General features: G+C 50.4%; 1 protein-coding gene across 3 annotated transcripts in view; it reads right to left on the minus strand.

The window, feature by feature from the left end:
- Window positions 1–11,491, minus strand: part of CLPTM1 (CLPTM1, transmembrane protein) — a 35,701-nt gene that overhangs the window by 18,767 nt on the left and 5,443 nt on the right. For 2 of the 3 annotated variants that reach the window (XM_021709230.1, XM_008051778.1), the window contains exon 2: window positions 7,646–7,758. The gene's annotated coding sequence lies outside the window, so the exon portion shown is untranslated. Of the gene's footprint in view, window positions 1–3,963; window positions 4,052–7,645; window positions 7,759–11,491 lie in introns of those variants that run through there. The other variant, XM_008051779.2, reaches the window with a different exon arrangement.

An 11,491-nucleotide genomic window follows, 5' to 3' on the forward strand; every position in this document is an offset into this window, starting at 1 on the left:
GTCTGAGCGACAGAGTGAGACTCCAACTCAAAAAAAAATAAAATAAAAAATAAAATAATTAAAAAAAAAAAAGAGAGTAAAGAGACAACCCACAGAATTATTTGCAAGCTATGCCTCCAGCAAAGGACTAACATCCAGGATACACAAGAAACTCAAACAAAAAGCAAATAATCCCATTAAAAGTGGACAAAGGTTGGACACGGTGCCTCATGCCTGTAATCCCAGCACTTTGGGAGGCCAAAGCAGGAGGATCACTTGAACCCAGGAATTCAAGACCAGTCTAGGCAATATAGACAGACTTTGTCTCTACAATACAAAAAATTTTTAAAAATTAGCTGAGTGTGTTGGTGCATGCCTGTAGTCCCATCTACTCGGAAGGCTGAGGCAGGAGGATTGCTTGAGACTGGGAGTTCACGGCTGTGGTGAACCACAATCATGTCACTGCACTCCAGCCTGGGTGACAGAGTGAGACCCTAACTAAAAAAAAAAAAAAAAAAAAAGTAGAAATGTGGGCAAAGGACATGAACAGACACTTCTCAAAGGAAGATATCCAAGCAGCAACAAACATGAAATGCTCAGCTCCACTAATCATCAGAGAAATGTAAATCAAAACTACAATGATGCAGTGAGATACCACCTCACACCAGTCAGGATGGTTATCATTAAAAAGTCAAAAAACTGGCTGGGCTTGGTGGCTCAGCCTGTAATCCCAACACTTTGAGAAGCCAAGACAAGTGGATTGCTAAGCCCGTGGGTTCGAGACCAGTCCGGGCAACTTGGCCAGACCTTGTCTCCACAATGAATCAAAAATTAGTCAGGCGTGGTGGCACGTGCCTGTAGTTCCAACTAGTTGGAAGGCTGAAGCAGAAGGATCGCCTGAGCCCAGAAGGTCGAGACTGCAGTGAACCACTTCAGTCTGGGTGACAGAGATACCGACTCAAAAAAAATATCAATACATAAATAAAAATAAAATAAAAACAAGTCAAAAAGCAACAGGAGTTGGCAAGGCTGTGGAGAAGGGATCACTTCTACACTGTTGGTGGTCATGTAAGCTCTTTCATAAAGTAGTGTGGCATTCTCTCAAAGAACTAAACATTGAGCTACCATACAATTCGGCAATCCCACTTCTGGGAATATCCCCAAAAGATACCTGCACAGGCATGTTCACTGAGGCACTATTCACAATAGCAAAACCGTGGAACCAACCCAGATGCCCATCGAAAGTAGACTGGTAAAGAAAATGTGGCACACATACACGATGGAATACGGTACGGCCATCGAGGAATGCTCGAGACAGCTGGAGACTGTCATTCTAGGTGAGCAGTCACAGAAACGAAAGCTGAATACCGCATGTTCTTGCTCACAAGCGGGCCCTGAACACCGGGCACGCGAGTACAAAGGCGGGAACAACCGACAGTGGGCACTGCTAGTTGGGGGAGTATGGGGGACGAGGGGCACACAGCCACCCACTGGCACCACGTCTGCTACTGGGGGCAAGAGGGCCCGCTGGAAGCCCAAGCGTCCCCTGAACACAGTTTACTTACATCGCAAATCCTCACATGTGCCCCACAACTCTAACATAAAAATAAAAAATAAAATAAAAATAAAAATTGTGCATAATAAAAACGGCACACATCTAAATCAAGTGTAAAAGGATCACCACCGGGCTTCTGCACTAGACAGGCGTCCAGTCTCTTTCTTTCTCTCTCTCTCTCTCTTTCTTCTTCCCCGCAATCGCTGATGCCGTCTCCATCTTTGGGGTACCCTGAACCCGGCTGGAGCAGGACTCCTGCAAGTGGCACCTGAACGTGGGACCTCAAGTGACATCAGGAACTCATGGAGCAACTACACCATACCTCCCCAACATCAGTTCTAATGAGAACTGCTTCCTTGGGAACTCCATATAGCTTGTGGCTTTTATGATTGAAATAGCATCAATAAAGTCTGATGTTTTGGAAAGAAAAAAAAAAAAAAAAAAAAAAAAAAAAAGATCACCACCAACACAATAATGATATGTACTTTCTTCTATGTTTTTCTTTGACTTTTAATGAACAAAACCTCCAAAACAAAACTGTGCAAAACTGCTAGCTGCACAGTTAGCAATATCTATCTTTCCCTTCTCTCTCAATAAAGAAACTCTATATCTATATCTATATCTATCTTCCCCTTCTCTCTCAATAAAGAAACTCCTGAATCACAGGGGTCCGGTCTCAGCTACCCAGAATAAAGACTACAATTCCAGGCTCCCTTCCGGCTGGGTGTGGACACATGGTGAAGTTCTGGCCAAAAGTACAAACAATGTGTTACACTGGGCTTTTGGGAAGTGTCCTTAAAAAGAAGGAATGTCCCTTCTTGGTTTCTTCTTCCTTCCTCTGCCTGGAGTGTGGATGTGATGGCTGGATCTTCAGCAGCCATCTTTGGCCATAAGGATAAGGGGCAAAACCTAGCAATAGTGAAATGAAAGGCAAGCAGTCTCAGTCACAGAAGACTGTGGAATACTTGTCTGCCTGCATCCAGACTGGTACACAAGACCAAAACAAGCCTCAGCTGTGTTAATTTAGGCCTTTCATATTTATGCAGCTGTGTAATTATGATACAAGGACTCATTAATGACAGGTATGAAAAGCAGTATGGCAGGAGAGGTTAAGAGCCCACCTCTAAATTACAATACTTGGATCTGAAGCCCAACTTTGCCACTTATGACTGTGATCTCAGGCAAGACTCTGGACCTTTCTAGATCTGTTTCCCCAACGGTTGAAATGGGGTAACAACAGAACCTGCCCTCGCAGGGTTGTCCCTAAACACTAAGTCCTACACATACATACACACACATCGCCCAGAATGGAGCCCAGGCCACATCCCGCACGTGGTTTAGAAGTGTTCGCTGTTAATGTTATTTTCCTTGTAGGCAAGAGGCACCCACAAAACTCTGGAATAGAAAACTACTGGGCATGAATGCTGGTGTGGGAGGGGCACCTCACTGCTGAGCCCTGATAAGCGGCAGGCTCAGGCACAAGGGCTTGCCTCTGCCTGTAGCTGCCACGAAGCCCTGGGGTCCGGGGTCTCAGGAGCCACAACCCAGCCGAGCCATCTGCTCCTCCCCAAGAAGTCCCTGATGCACACGGCTGGGCAGGTCTGGATCTGGCAATCTCTGGGGACCCCAGTACCTCCAAGAAAGGCTCCCACTGCAGTAAATACGCTAGGAGAGAGTGGAAGCAGGGATGCCCACTGGCAGCTCTGCCCCAGCCCAGTGGTGGCCTGTGGGGGTCCTGACCCCGCGGGGCTTCTGGGTCCCCATGCATAAAGCAAGGGAGACTAAACCAGTCCTTTTTGGATTCTAGATCCCCTGTGCACCTGAACACACCAGTTGTGTGGACCCTCTTGGAAGGCCCGGGGACACTGTCTCTCACTATGCACCCAGGCCTGCAGGGGACTGACCCTCCATGACGCTTTTCAATTTACTTGAGAAACCACATGAAACAGACATCAAATCCTCCCTCCCACCCCAAACAGGTATTCCACAGTCAGAAAATTTTAGATATATGAAAAGACATGACTGAGCGCACTGGCTCACGCCTGTAATCCTAGCACTTTGGGAGGCTGAAATGGGAGGATTACCTGAGCCCACGGGTTCAAGACCAGCCTGGACAACATAGAGAGACCTCATCTCTACAATAAATCAAAAACATTAGTCGTAGTTCCAGCTCCTCAGAGGCTGAGGTGGAAGGATCGCCTGAGCCCAGGAGGTTGAGATTGTGATGGCCGTGACTGTGCCGCTGTACCCTAGCCTAGACGACAGAATGAGACTCCAACTCAAAAAAAAAGAAAAGAAAAAACATGCAACTCTCCCTCTCACCTCCCATTCCTTTACATATCCAGTTCCTGTTCTACTCCCCACTCCAGGTAACCACATGTGCCCAAAAACACGAATACCACCCCCTCCCCTGGAAAGGCCATTCTTACCTAATCTGCGTGAAGCTTCAGGGAGTTTGTGGGTCCCTGAAAACAAACCCCAAATCCCACTTTGAGAACTCCAGTCAGTGGCTCATGCCTGTAATCCCAGCACTTTGGGAGGCTGAGGCGAGAATGGCCTGAGCCTAGGAGTTTGAGACCACCTGGGCAACTTGGTGAGACCTCGTCTCCACAATAAATCAAAAAATTAGCCAGGCATGGTGGCATGCACCTGTACTTCCAGCTACCTGGAAAGCTGAGGCAGAAGGATTGCCTGAACCCAACAGATCGATCGAGGCTGCAGTGCCACTGCACTCCAAGTCTGGGCGACAGAGTAAGACTCCAACTCAAAAAAAAAAAGAACTCCAGCCAAGATGGTCTCTGAGCACCCACCCGAACTGATGTTCAGTGCTGCCTAGTTCTAAGAAAGGAAATTAGCCTACACTGTGACTGTGACTATATTCAAAATGTGTCTGAAGGAAGCTCCCTTATGTACTGATGTGGAAAGATTTCGAAGATATATTGTTAATGAAAAAAATCAAGGAGCAGAACAGTGTGAAACAGGCTACCTCTTATGTAAAGATGAAGGGAAAGATAAAAATAATCCTTATGCAGAGCCAAGAGGAGCATGAAAAAGAGAAGGTGATAAGGAAGAAAATTCCAAGTTGTTGCCTGAGGGATGAGGAAGACAGGGGCGGGGCCACCCTCGGGAAGCCTGGAGCACACACGTGAGTCTCCAGGCTGAACACTGCTCTCCTGCACGGCTCCTCGGAGCCCTGGGTGGCACTGCTAAGGACACCAGTCAGGCGGTTCTGCCCCTCACCAGAGTGCGATCAGTGACTGCATCAGGCATCGGGAGCTATTTTTTAGTTCTTTCTCTTTATGATGTATTTCCTAAGGGTTTTTTTGTCTTTGTTTTTGTTTTTGACATTGAACAACAAAAGCAATCTTGGCCGACATTAAGTGCACATGTGCCAGGTCCCACATGGGCTGTAAAGATTCCACATTAAGTGCGCATGTGCCAGGTCCCACATGGGCTGTCTGTGAGGTGGAAACTGAGGCACAAGAAGGGTAATACCTGACCAGACCACACAGCTCAGGGGTGGCAGGGCTGAGATGTCGTCAGAGAGGTCCTTGCTCTTACACGGTATCTGACACTACCTGCCCCCACATTTTGTTAGCTGACTCCTGCTCCTAATTTGTCTCTATTTTATTTTATTTTTTGAGTTGGAGTCTTACTCTCTCGCCCCAACTGGGGTGCAGTGGCCGCTCCTGGCCACTGCAGCCTCGACCTGCTGGGGTTCCGGCAATCCTTCCGCCTCAGCCTTCCAAGTAGCTGGAATTACAGGCACGCGCTACCATGCCCGGCTCATTTTTTTTTTTTTTTTTGAGTTGGAGTCTCACTGTCACCCAGACTGGAGTGCAGTGGCCGCTCCTGGCCACCACAGCCTCGACCTGCTGGGCTCTGGCGATCCTTCCACCGCAGCCTTCCAAGTAGATGGAACTACAGGCGCATGCTACCACCTGGCTAATTTTTTTGATTTATTATAGAGATGAGGTCTCATCTGCCCAGGCGGGTCTGGAACCCACAGGCTCAGGCAATCCACTCACCTCAGCCTCCCAAAGGCAAGGGATTTCAGGCTGAGCCACTGAGCCTTGTCTCTATTTTAAACAATATTATCTATGAGCATTCCTACATAATCCTGCTCAGGGCCAATCACAAAGGTATGTGTTTACTGGATGGCCACCAATATGTTAAGCCTTTTAATTGCTTTTTTCTTTTTACTCTTATGTATTGCTTCAATTCTTTTATTTTATACATTACATACATATTGCTTACAAGTTTCGGGAAAGGCTTAACTGGATAATATGGAAGAAATGAGTAGGAGCCTCCCCCTCTTCCTTCAGTAACAGAGCCCTGCTGTTTCCCAGAATAAAGACATTTCCCATTTCCCAGCCTCCCTTGCAGCTAGCCTGGCCACACGACAACCTTCTAGCCAGGATGCAACTGTTTTAAGCACCTCTGCCATGCAAGTCCATAGAGCTGCTTAGTGGGCGGGGGGGTGAAGGTAGCTGAATGCCAATTTGTATGGCCTAGTCTCTTGACCATTCTGCTAAAATACATCTCCAAGACAAAAACAAAAGGGCCAGTCGCAGTGGCTCATGCCTGTAATCCCAGCACTTTGGGAGGAGGAAGCAAGAGGATTACCTGAGCTCTGGGGTTCAAGACCAGCCTGAGCAATTTGGAGAGACCTCTTCTCTACAATAAAGCAAAAAGATTAGCCAGGCATGGTGGTATGTGCTTGTAGTTCCAGCTACTTGGGAGGCTGAGGCCAGAGGATCACCTGAGCCCAGGAGGCTGAGGCTGCATTGAGCCATGAGTATACACCTGTACTCTAGCCTGGGCAACAGAGTGAGACACTGACAAAAAAAAGTAGTAAGTTCTGGAGATGAATGGTAGTGATGGTGTACAACAGCTTGAATACACTTACTGTCACAGAAAAGTACACCTCAAAACAGTTAAAATGGTGACTCTTACATATAGGTGTGGGTTGAATTGTGTCTCCCAAATTCACATGTTGATATCCTAATACTCAAGACCTCAGTGATTACATTTGGAGACAGGGCCTCTAAAAAGGTCATTAAAAGCTGGGCTCTGAGCCGGGCTCGGAGGCTCAGCCTGTAATCCCGCGCCTTGGGAGGCTAAAGTGAGTGGATTGCCTGAGTTCGAGACCCACCTGGGCAACTTGGCGAGACCTCATCTCTACAATAAATAAAAAAATTAGCTGGGCATGGTAGCGCGTGCCTGTAGTTCCAGCTACTTGGAAGGCTGAGGCGGAAGGATCGCCAGAGCCCAGCAGGTCGAGGCTGCGGTGGCCGGGAGCGGCCACTGTACTCCAGTCTGGGCGACAGAGTGAGACTCCAACTCAAAAAAAATAAAAATAAAAAGGTCATTAAAGCTGGGCTCGGTGGCTCAGCCTATAATCCCAACACTTTGGGAGGCCAAGGCAGGTGGATTGCCTGAGCCCGCCACGGGTTCGAGACCAGCCCAGGCAACTTGGTGAGACCTTGTCTCTACAATAAATCAAAACACTTAGCTGGGCATGGTAGCATGAGCCTGTAGTCCCAGCTACCTGGAAGGCTGAGGCAGAAGGATCACCAGAACCCAGTAAGTTGAAGCTGCGGTAGCTGAGAGGCGAGCCACTGCCCTCCAGGCTGGGCAACAGAGTGAGACTCTAACTCAAAAAAATAAATAAATAAAATGAAAAGGTCATTAAGGTTAAGTGAGGTCATTGTGTGGGCCCTAATCCAATCTGACTGGTGTCCTGTCAACAGGAGACCAGGACACAGACACACCATGAAGATGCAGACAGAAGATGGCTGTCTACAAGCCAAGGAGAAAGAACTCAGAAGAAACCAACCCTGCCCACACTGTGACCTTGGCCTTCTAGCCTTCAGAACTGTGAGAAAATAAAGTTCTGTATTTCTGGTGTTTAAGCCATGCAATCTGTATTATTTGTGGCAACAGCCCTAGCAAATGACTCCAGTGTTATTTTACCACAGTAGAAAAAAAATTCTATCATACAAAAAAAGGATCCCCCCAGTGCAGTACCACTGTCCTCCCAGAGATCTTTCCTTTCTCCCTCGGGCTTTCCCATCGGAATTTTCTCGGCAAATCAGCACACATGCTCACCTGAACAGCACGCCTTTGATGACCTGCCAGGCGTTGGGCGCTGGCTGCTGTGGTGGGTTCTGGGGCTGGGTCTCTGCCGGAGGGTCCCTCCCGATGCTGCCATTGCTGGTCACCTGTGGGGGCAGAGGTCAGGGTGAGGAGGGAGAATGGCTGCACCAAGGCTGAGCACGGAGGGGATGTCATCACCAACTGGAGGATGAGTAACACAAGCACCCGGGAAGGGCCCTGGGTCTCTTTTAGGAAGAAAACTTCCCTGAGCGCTTCCTCTGTGCTGAGGACCCAGTGGTGACCTAGACAGTCCTGTGTTGTCTTCCTGGGTCCAACAGTCTGGTGGGGAAGACAGACTCATCTCCAGACAGTGACGATCCAGAGTGGGCATTGCTGGGATGCAGGAGCTGAGGGGCCAGGGCAGCTTCCTGGAGCTGAGACTTAATAGAGCAAGCTGGCGGTGCCAAGGAAGAGGTCAGAGGGAGCAGCAGAAATGGAAGAGGAGAGCCGGGCTCAGTGGCTCAGCCTGTAATCCCATGCTTTGGGAGGCTGAGGTGAGTGAATTACCTGAGCCCGCGGGTTCGAGACCCACCTGGGCAACTTGGCCAGACCTCATCTCTATAATAAAAAAAAAAAAAAAAAAAAAAAAAATCAGCCGGGCGTGATAGCGCATGCCTGTAATTCCAGCTACTAGGAAGGCTGCAGCGGAAGGATCGTCAGAGCCCAGCAGGTTGAGGCTGCGGTGGCCGGGAGCAGCCACTGCACTCCAGTCTGGGTGACAGAGTAAGACTCCAACTCAAAAAAAAAAAAAAAGAAAGAAATGGAAGAGGAGAGACACCCAGGCCGTGTGACTATCCACTGTCCCAGGGACACAGACAGGAGGTGGCTGGGAGGGCAACAGAAGCAGTCTCGGAGCACGCACTGGATCCTTCTAGGCCGGGTTATCTGAAAGGTCCTTCCCGGGCACACAGTTCCCGAGGCTCCCCTACGCCCAGCCCTGCCCTCTAGGGGCTCCTGGTCTAGCAGGTGAGACAGACATAAAAAAAGACAACCAGAGTGGCAACCACACTCGCATGAGCCACAGCAGATGTGCATGTGACGGGTCACGGCAAGCTAACCCCGTGAGGCCGGACTATGACCAGCTCCATTCGACAGCAGAGCCAGTGGAGGCTCAGAGAAGTTAAACCATTTGTCCAGATCTCTCAGGAAGGACCATGGTGGCAACAGAATGATGGAGCGGGGAGGCAAGGGAGTCGGCAAGGCTTCCCAGGGGAAGAACCCCTACTCAGAAGCAGAAGCGCGGAATCAGAGAGCCTCCGAATGTCAGGTCTGCAAGGGTCTGAGATGGGCCACCCTGCCCTTCTCCTTGCTGTTGGCTTCCCAGTCCTATTCTCATCCCTCTTCCCAGCTGTCATCTCCCCTTCAGAAGACTGGCCAGGGCTGTCAGGGTCATGGTTAGCTCAGGGCAATACCAGCACAGAGAAGGGGTGTGGTAAACACCGGCGGCATCGACAAACACACAGTGACTCAGTCCCCTGGAGGGTTGCCCTGGACGCCCAGGCCACCCAAACCCACTCCCCTGAGACTCCACTGCCCAGCCCTCCTGCCACAGCCCCAAACCTTCTCCTCTGCGATGTCGTCTCTGTCCACCTTGCCCACCAGACAGCAAATGCCCCAGAAGTGGGGGCAGAGGCCCCTACTGCCAGATGGGTCTGAGGCCAGCATCACTTAAATATGTCACCTCTGGCCGGGCACTGTGGCTCATGCCTGTAATCCCAGCACTTTGGGAGGCTGAGGTGGGAGGATCACTTAAGCTCAGGAGTTCAAGACCAGCCTGGGTAACACTGTAAGACCTCATCTCTACCAAAAAGAAAAAAATTAGCTGGGTGTGGTGGCACTTGTTTGTAGTGCCAGCTACTTAGAAGGTTGAGGTAGAAGGATCACCTGAGCCCAGGAGATGGCGATGTGGTGAGCCATGAGCATGCCACTGCACGCCAGCCTGGGTGACAGAGTGAGATCCTGTATCAAAAAAAAGTGTCACCTCTTATCCCCTTCACCAGCAAGAGCTCTTTCCTGTCACCTCCCGAGGTGTGGGACAGCACTGAGGTTAGAGGTGAGGGCCCCAGGACCAGGCAGACCTCAGCTGCAGTCCTGACCCACAGCTCTTGGCTGTGACACCTCAGGCATGTCGCGTCACCTCTCTGACCTGAAGGCCATGTCAGGTCTGCAAGGGTCTGAGATGGGTCACCCTGCCCTTCTCCTTGCTGTTGGCTTCCCAGTCCTATTCTCATCCCTCTTCCCAGCTGTCATCTCCCCTTCAGGAGACTGGCCAGGGCTGTCAGGGTCATGGCTAGCTCAGGGCAATACCAGCACAGAGCAGGGGTGTGGTAAACACCGGCGGCATCAACAAACACACATTGGCATGTTTTGGACAGGAAAGTTTTCCTCCATGTGCTGAAAACACCATTTCCTGAAGGCCCACTGTACGCCAGGCCCTCTGCTGGGGGTGGGCCCTGCCCACCCAGACCTCGGGCTCTTGAGGGAAACACATCAGCAGAACAGTCAGCAAGGTCCTCAGAGACAGTAAACGGGACAGTACCAACAAGCAGGGGAAGTGACAGCACCCCGGTGAGGGACAGGGCCCACTTCAGATCAGGTGGTCAGAGAGGCTACCTGGAGGACACCTGAACAGGACCTGGGTGACACAGAGACAGCCATGTGCTGGCAAGAGGGAGACAGATTGGAAGGCTGAGGTGGAAGGATCGCTGGAGTCCAGCAGGTCGAGTCCAGCGGCCACTGAACTCCAGTCTGGGTGACAGAGTGAGACTCCAACTCAAAAAAAAAAAAGAGGGAGACAGATACGTGGGGGAAGAGTCGGCCCCAGGAGGCACAGGGCCTCCCTCCCAAAGGCTGGCCTCGCTCCCAAGAGCCTTGGGGCCCGAGGCAGGGTTTCAGCAGGTCTGAGTTGATTCTTTGTCAGGAACAGAGGCTTGAGGCCAGGCTAGGATTTGAACCCACATCTGGCTGGCTCCCAGGTCCCTTCTCTTACCCACAGTGATAGGTGGTCTGGCTGAGACCCCCTCCTACAGAAAGGTAAACTAAACCCACAATGAGGCCGGGCATGGTGGCTCAAGCCTGTAATTCCAGCACTTTGGGAGGCTGGGGTGAGAGGACTGCCTGAGTTCAGGGGTTCAAGACCAGCCTGGGCAACTTGGCAAGACCTCATCTCTACAATAAATCAAAACATTAGCCGGGCATGGCGACATGTGCCTGTAGTTCCAGCGACTTAGAAAGCTGAGGTGGAAGGATTGCCTGGGTCCACCAGATCGAGGTTGCAGTGGCCGTGAGCTGTGTGCCACTGCACTCCAGCCTGGGCGACAGAGTGAGACGTCAACTCAAAAAATAAAAAATAGGCCAGGCGTGGTGGCTCACGCCTATAATCCCAGCACTTTGGGAGGCAGAGGCAAGAGGACTGAGCCCAAAGGTTCAAGACCAGCCTGGACAGCTTGGCAAGACCTCATGTCTACAAGAAATAAAAAAATTAGCCAGGCGTGGTGGCGCATACCTGTAGTTCCAGATACTTGGAAGGCTAAGGGGAAAGAATCACCTGAACCCAGCTGGTCAAGGCTGTGGTGGCTGTGAGCATACCACTGCATTCCAGCCTGGGTGACAGAGTGAGACTCCAACTCTAAATAAACAAACAAATAAATAAATAAATCAGCTGGGCTCAGTGGCTCAGCCTGTAATCCCGCGCCTTTGGGAGGCTGAGGTGAGTGGATTGCCTGAGCCCGCGGGTTCGAGACCCGCCTGGACAACTTGGCGAGACCTCATCTCTACAATAAATCAAAAATGAGCCAG

This window comes from Carlito syrichta, unplaced genomic scaffold (assembly GCF_000164805.1).
Source record: "Carlito syrichta isolate Samal-C Ts95f unplaced genomic scaffold, Tarsius_syrichta-2.0.1 Scaffold67556, whole genome shotgun sequence".
Classification (NCBI taxonomy): domain Eukaryota; kingdom Metazoa; phylum Chordata; class Mammalia; order Primates; family Tarsiidae; genus Carlito; species Carlito syrichta.